The sequence below is a fragment of the Amblyomma maculatum genome, unplaced genomic scaffold (assembly GCF_055883805.1).
Source record: "Amblyomma maculatum isolate TAMU_Amacu unplaced genomic scaffold, ASM5588380v1 scaffold_13, whole genome shotgun sequence".
NCBI classification, from domain to species: domain Eukaryota; kingdom Metazoa; phylum Arthropoda; class Arachnida; order Ixodida; family Ixodidae; genus Amblyomma; species Amblyomma maculatum.
In genome coordinates this window covers 11,822,251-11,830,717 of record NW_028146738.1, presented here as the reverse complement: position 1 = coordinate 11,830,717, position 8,467 = coordinate 11,822,251, and the positions used below count along the sequence as shown (strand labels likewise).

General features: G+C 45.2%; 1 long non-coding RNA gene across 1 annotated transcript; it reads left to right on the top strand.

Moving 5' to 3' along the window:
* The first annotated feature begins 565 nt into the window (after positions 1–565).
* On the top strand, positions 566–6,994 carry LOC146172203 (uncharacterized). Its single transcript, XR_014702444.1, has 3 exons — positions 566–700; positions 2,085–2,208; positions 6,798–6,994. It is a non-coding gene; the product is annotated as an uncharacterized LOC146172203 (long non-coding RNA).
* The last annotated feature ends 1,473 nt before the right edge of the window (positions 6,995–8,467 follow it).

Genomic DNA, 8,467 nt, shown 5'->3' with positions numbered 1-8,467 from the left:
TGGTGACATCCTATGAAGTTAGCAGCGACTAGCAGAGACGAGATGAGCCCAGACGGCCACTGACGTCCGACGGACAACCGAACTCGGCCGCAACTCGGCGGCCGATTTCGGACGTCCGCCGGAATTCCGGCGTACGTACGAAAGCGGATGGTCGAATCCGTTCGCCCAGCGGACAGCCGCCGTACGTCCGCCACTGGATTTGCTTTTACACAGCTATGATATAGTTTGTAGTCGTCGTGCTCGTCTGAACTGCGTATAAATCAGTAATGCCGTCAAGTCTGCATTATATGATGTCAGGGCGAATCGATGCGATAGAAAGCGTTTCCATTAAACAGTTTTTTTTTATTTTTCGCATGTTTCATCGTTGGATTCTGCCATCAAAATTTTTGATTAAAAGTTAAATGACCATTAAACATTTTTCTATCATGATGCTTCGGTGAAATTTTAATCAGTGGCTGAATAGACGCAGCACGCAGCAAGCTCAAAAAGAACGAAACCGAACCTATCCTCGAAAAAATCTCAAATGAGCCAATCCAGTCCATCTGATAAGTTGAAGTTTAGTCATGGATGATGGCTTCACGTTTCCGTGTTCTGCATTTACTGCGCAGTTACAAATACCTACGGCTGTAATGCACTGCTAGCATTGTTTTTGCTGTGGCTTGGTGCGGCTGGCACACTTTGTTCACCCGCCGATTCCAAAGTAAGTATTTCACCGAACTTTTGTTTCTTAAGTGGAACTTTTCGATGCACCGATGGTGCTGAGCTTTTGGGTAGGGAAACAGCTCTGTACAGCAGCCGAACGGTCGAGTATTTTAGGCGAGACTGACAGGATGGCTCCGCGCCGACTAACTAAAGTGCAGCCTCAAGTCTGAGGGCCATCTTTCTCGGCATTACTGGACGCTGCGCCAGTAAGCCGCGCAACTTCTCTGTCTCCGATAAAGGAGTGCCTGCCCGAGCTTTAAAGGAGTTAATTTGTTAACCATGCGCAACGTGCTGAGTTGTAAAAACTATACGAGAAAACTTTTGCACTCGAGCCTATCGTGCGACATGCCTACACTTGTGAAAACGTCGCGAGCTTTTTTTTTCTTCTTTTTTTTTTTTTTAAATGGACAGCCGCTGATCTTTCTTTCTTGAGCTTTACGGCAACTACAGATTCTAGAAGGAACGGCTGTAGCTACTAAATTACTAAAGGTTTAGTACTCTCCTTCAGCTTTGACAAACCAGGACAGCACCTTGCGCATGTTGGTTATGCATGTGGGACCGAACCGCGCAGAACAACCGGACAAGGAGATGAGAGAAAAAAAAAAAAAAGTCAGCACTTGTCTTTTTCTTGACCCGTTGTTGTGCGCTGTTCTGGCACGAATTTGACATACCGCCGCCGCGATACAGTTGGGCTGTGAGCTCTGGTGCCTGCAACGCCTTCTTTTATGCAAAACAGGCATACTGGGAGGCCGTGCAAGGCGCGGGCTCTAAAGAAAACAAAAAAAAAAAACCCACGAGCTGAGCAAAAGTGAGATGAAAACGAAATTGTTGTTGCTTTGTCGTTACAGATATTCAAAGGCTCCTCAGAACTTCACTGCATTATTGACAGCGAGATAATGCCAAAGCTACACTAGAGCCATGCAGCACCTTATAGTGCATGATACTGAGCTTATGTCTCGCACTGAAAGCTCTTACCATGTTCTTAGATTATCATATTAAAGTAGCTTTAAACCCATGCTTGTTAATACAGTGATAGCCATAAATTGAATCTAGGGCATCATGCTCACATACAAGGCTTCTGATAACTGCTGGTCACATGATGTGGGCTATAGCAGAAACCTGTACCTGGTCATTTACAAGCATTTGTGCAATTGATGCTTTTAATGTGTTGTAAAAGTTTTTGTGTTCTGTTTCTGTATGGGAACGATTTCCTTATTGAAGGCTAACATTTGGCTTGGTACAGCAAAACCTGTACCTAGTCATCCTAAAAATAGCACCGCAGTTGGTGCTTTTAGTGTGTTGTAAAAGTATTTGTGTTCTGCTTCTGTATGGCAATGCTTTTCTCGTTGAAGACTAGCATGAGGCTTCCAAAAATTTTTCAGATGCCATTTGCTGTAGCCGATTTCGTAGGCCAACAGGAAGCAGCACTTGGCATGGAAAACTGTCATCCACGGGGAAAAAACAGCAACATCCCTTTGCATTCTCATTTCTTTGGTATGGCTAAAAGTGAGTATTGTATCATTATCTATATTATTAATATTGAATCATGATTGTCAGTGTTGAAGTTGTTTGAGCGTGATGATTTTAAACACACAGGACATCCCTTCAACATTAAGGTTTTAGCTTGTTTACATGTAGGATGTAGAACTGGTTTCAACAAACTTTATGCAGCAAATTCTTTTTACATTGTCCACCATGTTACTTTTTGTCATTGTCCATTCAAGTAAATAACCAGTATTTTACGTTTACACAGTCGTCCACTCTTAGCTTGAATGGGAATGTGTGGCATGCAGTTTGCAAAATAGCAATGCATCCGTCACAGCCATGCATCAAGGCTAAGTGGCTTGTGTGTAGAGGGACCAGCCGCTCCAGCTTCACGTCATCTGCCTCTTTGCTCCGGTGTGCAGACGTACATTGAGGCAAAGTGGTTTATGTGTAGAGAAACCAGGAGCTTCTTTGTCACATCTGGCTGTTTATTACGGTGTGCAGATGCGCATCGAGGCAAAATGGCGGATGTGTAGAGGGACCAGGAGCTGCTGCTTAACGTCCTTCGCCTCTTTACTACAGTGCACAGCCGTGCATTGATGCTAAGTGGCTTGTGCATGGAGGGCCCAGGAGCTGCAGCTTCACGTCTGCCTCTTCGCTGAGGTACGCAGGTGCATATTGAGGCGAAATGGCTTATGCATAGAGGGACCAGGAGCTGCTGTGTGGCGTAGTCTGTATATTTGCTATGGTGCGTATCGAAGTACAATGGGGGGGCTCATGTGTAAAGGTACCATGAGCTGCTGCGTCATGTCGTCTGCCTCTTTACTATGGTGCGCAGGCATGCATCAAGGCAAAGTGGCTTATGCGTAGAAGGACCAGGAGCTGTTGCTTCACATCTGCTATGATGCGCAGCTGCGTATTGTGGGTGGTGGTGGAAAACATTTCCATCAGATACAAATACAGGAGGTTACTCACTAGCTGACCCTGAGGGGGCCTGTCCTGACAAAAACAAGGGGTCCCTAGTTTGGGACCCCAGTGGTGGTAGAGGGACTAGAGGCTGGTACTTCACGCTGTCTGCCTCTTCGCTACGGTGTGTGGCTGCGATGGATGCAGTGGCATCTCAAAAAGTGCATGCCACGCACTCACATGTTCAGCCTGAGTGGACGACTGTGTACCTGCTATAGCTTTGTTATTCATAGAATAAACCTAGGCCAAGTTGGATAAATTATAGCTCACCTCATATATGGTCAGAAAAGAAAAGCCATTCCAGAAAATCTGATGCATTTACTGTCATAGGATTCTTATTCATATACATGTTACTGACAAGTCAGATTCTTCACCCTCAGAAATGCCAGAAAAACAACCAAGGGTGCGTCTGTAATATTCTAGCTTGCTCTTTCTCTGCAGACTTGAGTCAGATGTGTGTTCCATTGCTGTGGGTGGGACAGGTGTGAATCTTTGATTTTAAGCTTGCAACAAGTATGTTATTGTAGTTTAAAGGCAAAACGGTACTAACAATCGTAGCCCCCGTGGCTTTTATCCCATTTTAATAGTGTTGCTAGACACTGAATTATTAGTTTACTCTGCACTGTTTCTGTCTAGTTAATGTGCGGAGATGTACATATATTTATATGACTTGGAGTTGTCGACTTTGCACTTAGAAACATTGTAGCGTTATCTGATGTGTTGCTTTCATTTCTTTAATGATTTCTGTAAGGGATCGGTGGGTATGCTAGGCACCATTATTAGTCTGCTATTTTTGGGTCACCTGTTCAATGCCCGGCTGCGGCCGTCTCCCACTTGCCCTTGGACAGGAGGCGGAGAGACGCGCACAGAGAGGCAGCTACAGCAGCTACAGTGCTTAACAGAAACGTAGGCAGAGAGAGAAGGAAGTCCCCTCTTCCGAGGACTTTGCTGTCGCACTCGAAGACGTGGGGACAGGCAGTTTGTTCTCGTTGCTATGTCATGTAGGGGGCTCATTTTTATTTAAGGAGCTTTACGAACAGTATACAACTAAGGGGTCCTTAGTACTAAGCGTACTAAGGGGTCCTTAGTACGCTGACTGTACCCATCACCCGGAGGCAGCACAGCTTTGAAACGAGCACCTCTTTTGGAAGAACTGCTTATCGTTCAAATAAAAAACACTGTCAGGTTGAAGGGTGTAAGGCCCTCTTCCTTGTTGGGGAGCCCATAAAAGTGACAATTATTCAGTGCAGGTGCGCTGAGTGGGGTCTCGTTGAGGATTCCAACCCTGGATGTCAACAATGGTGGGAGATGGCAGCGTTGAAAAAGGGCAAGTGTGTAACGGTGACGGTATGATGCGGAGCGGGAGGATATGGGTTGGCTCTTCTGATGTGGTCCATAATGGTGCTGACTCGGACGCCAATAATTGCAATAATTGCCCTGTATAAGGAGCCGCCAAGGGTGCAAGCTTTGGGCAGTGGTTGCGCACGTGGGACACCGTTTTGATGGCTTCTAATTTTTTTTTCTTTTTTCATTTCCTAGGGGAGAGAGTTTGGCATGTGACCTAGTGAGCCAATCATTTCGAGGTCCATTCTCTAAATAGCGTTTGTTGTGAAATTAATTTGTTGTCCCTTTTGCATTGCTTGTATTAGGGAGAGGATGAAGAACCTTATGAAAGTGGAAAGACATGCCAAAATGTTTGTTAGCCAGTCATGTATGAGTTCGTTGTCATTGGGGATGAGAAATGTGGGCGGAGTCCCGAAGTTAATGAAACGGGCCCGCGGCCTGGAGAAGTCGTTCTGAGCTAGATTTTGATCTCTTTCCTCTTCGGCATAGATCATGGTCGTTGTATCACCTGTTGTAAATACGTACATTCATGTATAAAGTTTTCAGTTCATCTTCCTCTCTGTGTGCAAGTTGTTGTGGCCAGATGCAGTAAATTCACTATTTTCATTTCTATATAACATGCCTTTCTGAAGATGGTGAGCTCTTTTGTCCAATCCTGTAAAAAAGCAGCAAAGCGCTCCCAAATCTTCCACAAAACTGTGTGATATCTTTAATGCTAACTGCGGCTTGGTGTCACTCAAAACGTAGTTGTAGATTTCTCCCCCCCCCCTCTTTTTGTTCGTTCAAAATGAGGACCAGCGGACACTAACTCTTGCTTTTGTAAGGCCCTAGGCCCCGCCTTAAGCAGTACTCCAATGTCAATACCATTTTTATAGCTATGGCTGTCCAACAGCACTAATGTCTTTTATACACTTCTTTTACTAATCTCTTACCCAAGTGGTGGCTTATACTGCGGGGGCGAAAGTCTCTGGACAGCATGTCTGGAGATTTTGGACTAGAATTGCGATGTAAACGAATTGTGACCTTATTTCTCTTGCACACATGAAAGAACTGACGTTCAACTTTCACATCGACAAGTATGGTCCGAGTTTCCTGGTCGATGTGAAAGTTATGTGCTTTGATTTCAGTTTGTGTAGTCCACACACTTTTGTCCCCGATATTACATAGGGGCAAATTAGGCGCCTTTACAGGGGCAGTTTCTTTGGCGCCCACTACCTTCCCCATAAAAAAGCTACAGTGTTTCTTGTGAACAGCTGGCTGCATTTATAAAGACCATTATTTTTTTGTAATTTGTTGTGCGTAGTTGAGAAATCCGTGACATACATGCACAGCTGGTTGCCAGAATTATGCAACCATATTTCAGTAACTAACATCTATGCTGCATGCTGCCGGTAATACATCAGGAGCTTGTGGTTGTCAGCTTTTTGTGTTTTGTGTAACTGTAAGCCTTGCTATTGTAATGTCACATATAGCGCTGTGGGTAAACAAATAACTTTACTTTTAACTCTTGTAGAAGCATGAACACTGCGCAATCACTGCGGCGGGCTATGCTTCCACATTGGGCTTTAGCCACATGTCAAATGTCTATCTTTATTCTGATGCAGCAGCTTGCATGTTATCAGATAAGTTACTTCGTCGCAGCTGCTCTAAGGAGACGCTTTCTAGACGCTTGTAGCCTAGATGTTGATGTCGATATACTCCTGACACGCCCAAGGAATGTCTTCGGTAGAGGGTACATGGAAACCAGCGAAATGTGCAGTTTACAGAACAAAAAGGTAACAATTTTAAATGATGTTATTATTGATCACTTCTTTTCAGAGCAGGAACAAAGACTTTAGAAATCTGCCTGTTAAACCGCTCAAAATGCAGGTTTCTGCCGCCAATGCGTACCTGTGTAATACTGCAATGCTCTGGCTGTGCTTTATGTTCATATACAGCATCCTTTATGATTAGTTTCTCTGCATGTGCACTCCATGTCTTGGGCATTGCTGAGAGCGCATAGCAGCAAGCATAACATGCCATGTTTGGTCAGAGTGGCATGTTCAAAGAGACGACATAAAAACATTAAAATACTGAATGCCAGGTTCTGGTCAAACTACGTTTGTATCTTTTGTTATTCTGCATGGGTTTTGCTGCAGTTATATGACCTTTCTATATAGTATGTGACAGTTCTGAATGGAGATGCATGCGTACAGTGCCATCTGGAAAAAGCAATTGAGAGAAACTGGCAGTTGCCCTTGGAGATGTGTAATCAAAGTTCAGCACAGATAACTTGAATTTCATTTTCCCTTCTATTGCAGGAGGAGCCCAACCTGCTCTTTCCATCTTAGGCCTGAAAGACCAGCAACAGCTGATCGAGCAAATGCACGGATAGTAACTGCTCCTGGAATCCCGGCCTGCGGAGGCCGCCCACAGAGAACTCGATCATCTCCTCGCTAAATCCGAAATATTAGGTTTCAATAAATACCTTTTCCTCCACCACCTCCCCAAGGGAAGAGGTGTCACGGCCAAGGATAATTGAAAAAAAATTATTCAAGTAGATTTTTAATACTCCAGTTGGCCTGCATTTTACCTTGCCATTCCTTAACATCGATATTTTTTCAGTGTAGACTATTTATGCATGCAATTTTTGCAATAAAGCAAAAAAAAAAAGCTTTTTTTTACAAACTCGCATGCTGGTATGCCTACGCACTTATTCGCATGTTTTCAGGAATGGTGCATTTGTGTAAAGCTCAGCTAGCATATGTGCCTCTTTGATGGAAGTTTTAATTGCACACTGCTGTTCAGTGCATTGTGTGTGAAAGTAAAGCAGACAACAGGAAACTTGGACCTGTTGCATATTCTATTGTCTGCTTTACTCTCACGACAAAGGCATTGAGCACTAGTATGACTGAAATTTACATGGCACATGCTTGCTGAGCTTTACACGAATGTTATTGGCAAGTTTTTACACCAATAGCGGGCCCTGCAAGCAAGTTCCGGGAAACGTCCGAATGTCCGCCTCCGGCTGTCCGTCGGACGTCCGTAGGACGCGATCCGGATCCACGAACGATAGTCCGACGGACGTCCGCTGTACGTATATCGAACATAACCGGACTTCCGTTGGATGTCCGAAGGTCCGAAAACGGACGTCCGTTGGTCGACCGTCGGACGTCTATGGCCGTCTGGGAGACCACGCTGAACGATGCATTCACGAACAACAAGGACACACAAAGAAAAATGGTGATGCGGAGTGGGCTCCTTCCTGCAGCGGTTTTCAGCCCACCTAACATTCTTTTTTCTCCGACAGGGCACGAAGCTGCGCCCTCCAGTCATTAGCCTGCCTGAAATGCGTGGTTCCTAGCAGACGGTGTCGCTGAAGGCGCTAGCAGATGTCATATTTATATGTTGGCGCATTTTACATGCGCTTTCGAGCAGCCCCTCTTCGCTTGGAGGCCACACACGCTTACCAGTCAACACCGCTCCTATGTGATCATGACGTGCTCTGCTGCTTGGCAGGAAACCGCAAGTACGGTAACCACGAGCACCATGACCGCGAGCTGCATCAATCGAAGGAGCCTAGCAAAAGGCAAGGGCGGACTTCTTTTTTTTTACACATAGAACGGAGTTAGCCCATGAACGGGGCGTGATGTCTCTTCAAAAATCACGGGGGCATCTGAAGGCAAAAAAGCCAAACGAGGGGTGCGCCCAAGGAGGATGTGCGTTATTGGTGCCCCCCCCCCCCTTCCCCAGCCGTCTGTGATGCAAAAGAAATAAACGGCGGGAACGAGAAAGTCGCTCTCCAGCACTCACCTTCTGAAGAAAGACACGATGGAGGGGCCACTCACCTGTGAAAATTCGCGAAACGATTTCATTGAAGTTAGCATGTGCTCGCAAAGTACTTTGTTTTTGAGGAAATTTTATACATTCAGCCCGATGGGGGTTTTACGCGAAATGCAAAATACTTTGTTGAGGCGGAAATTTTATTGAA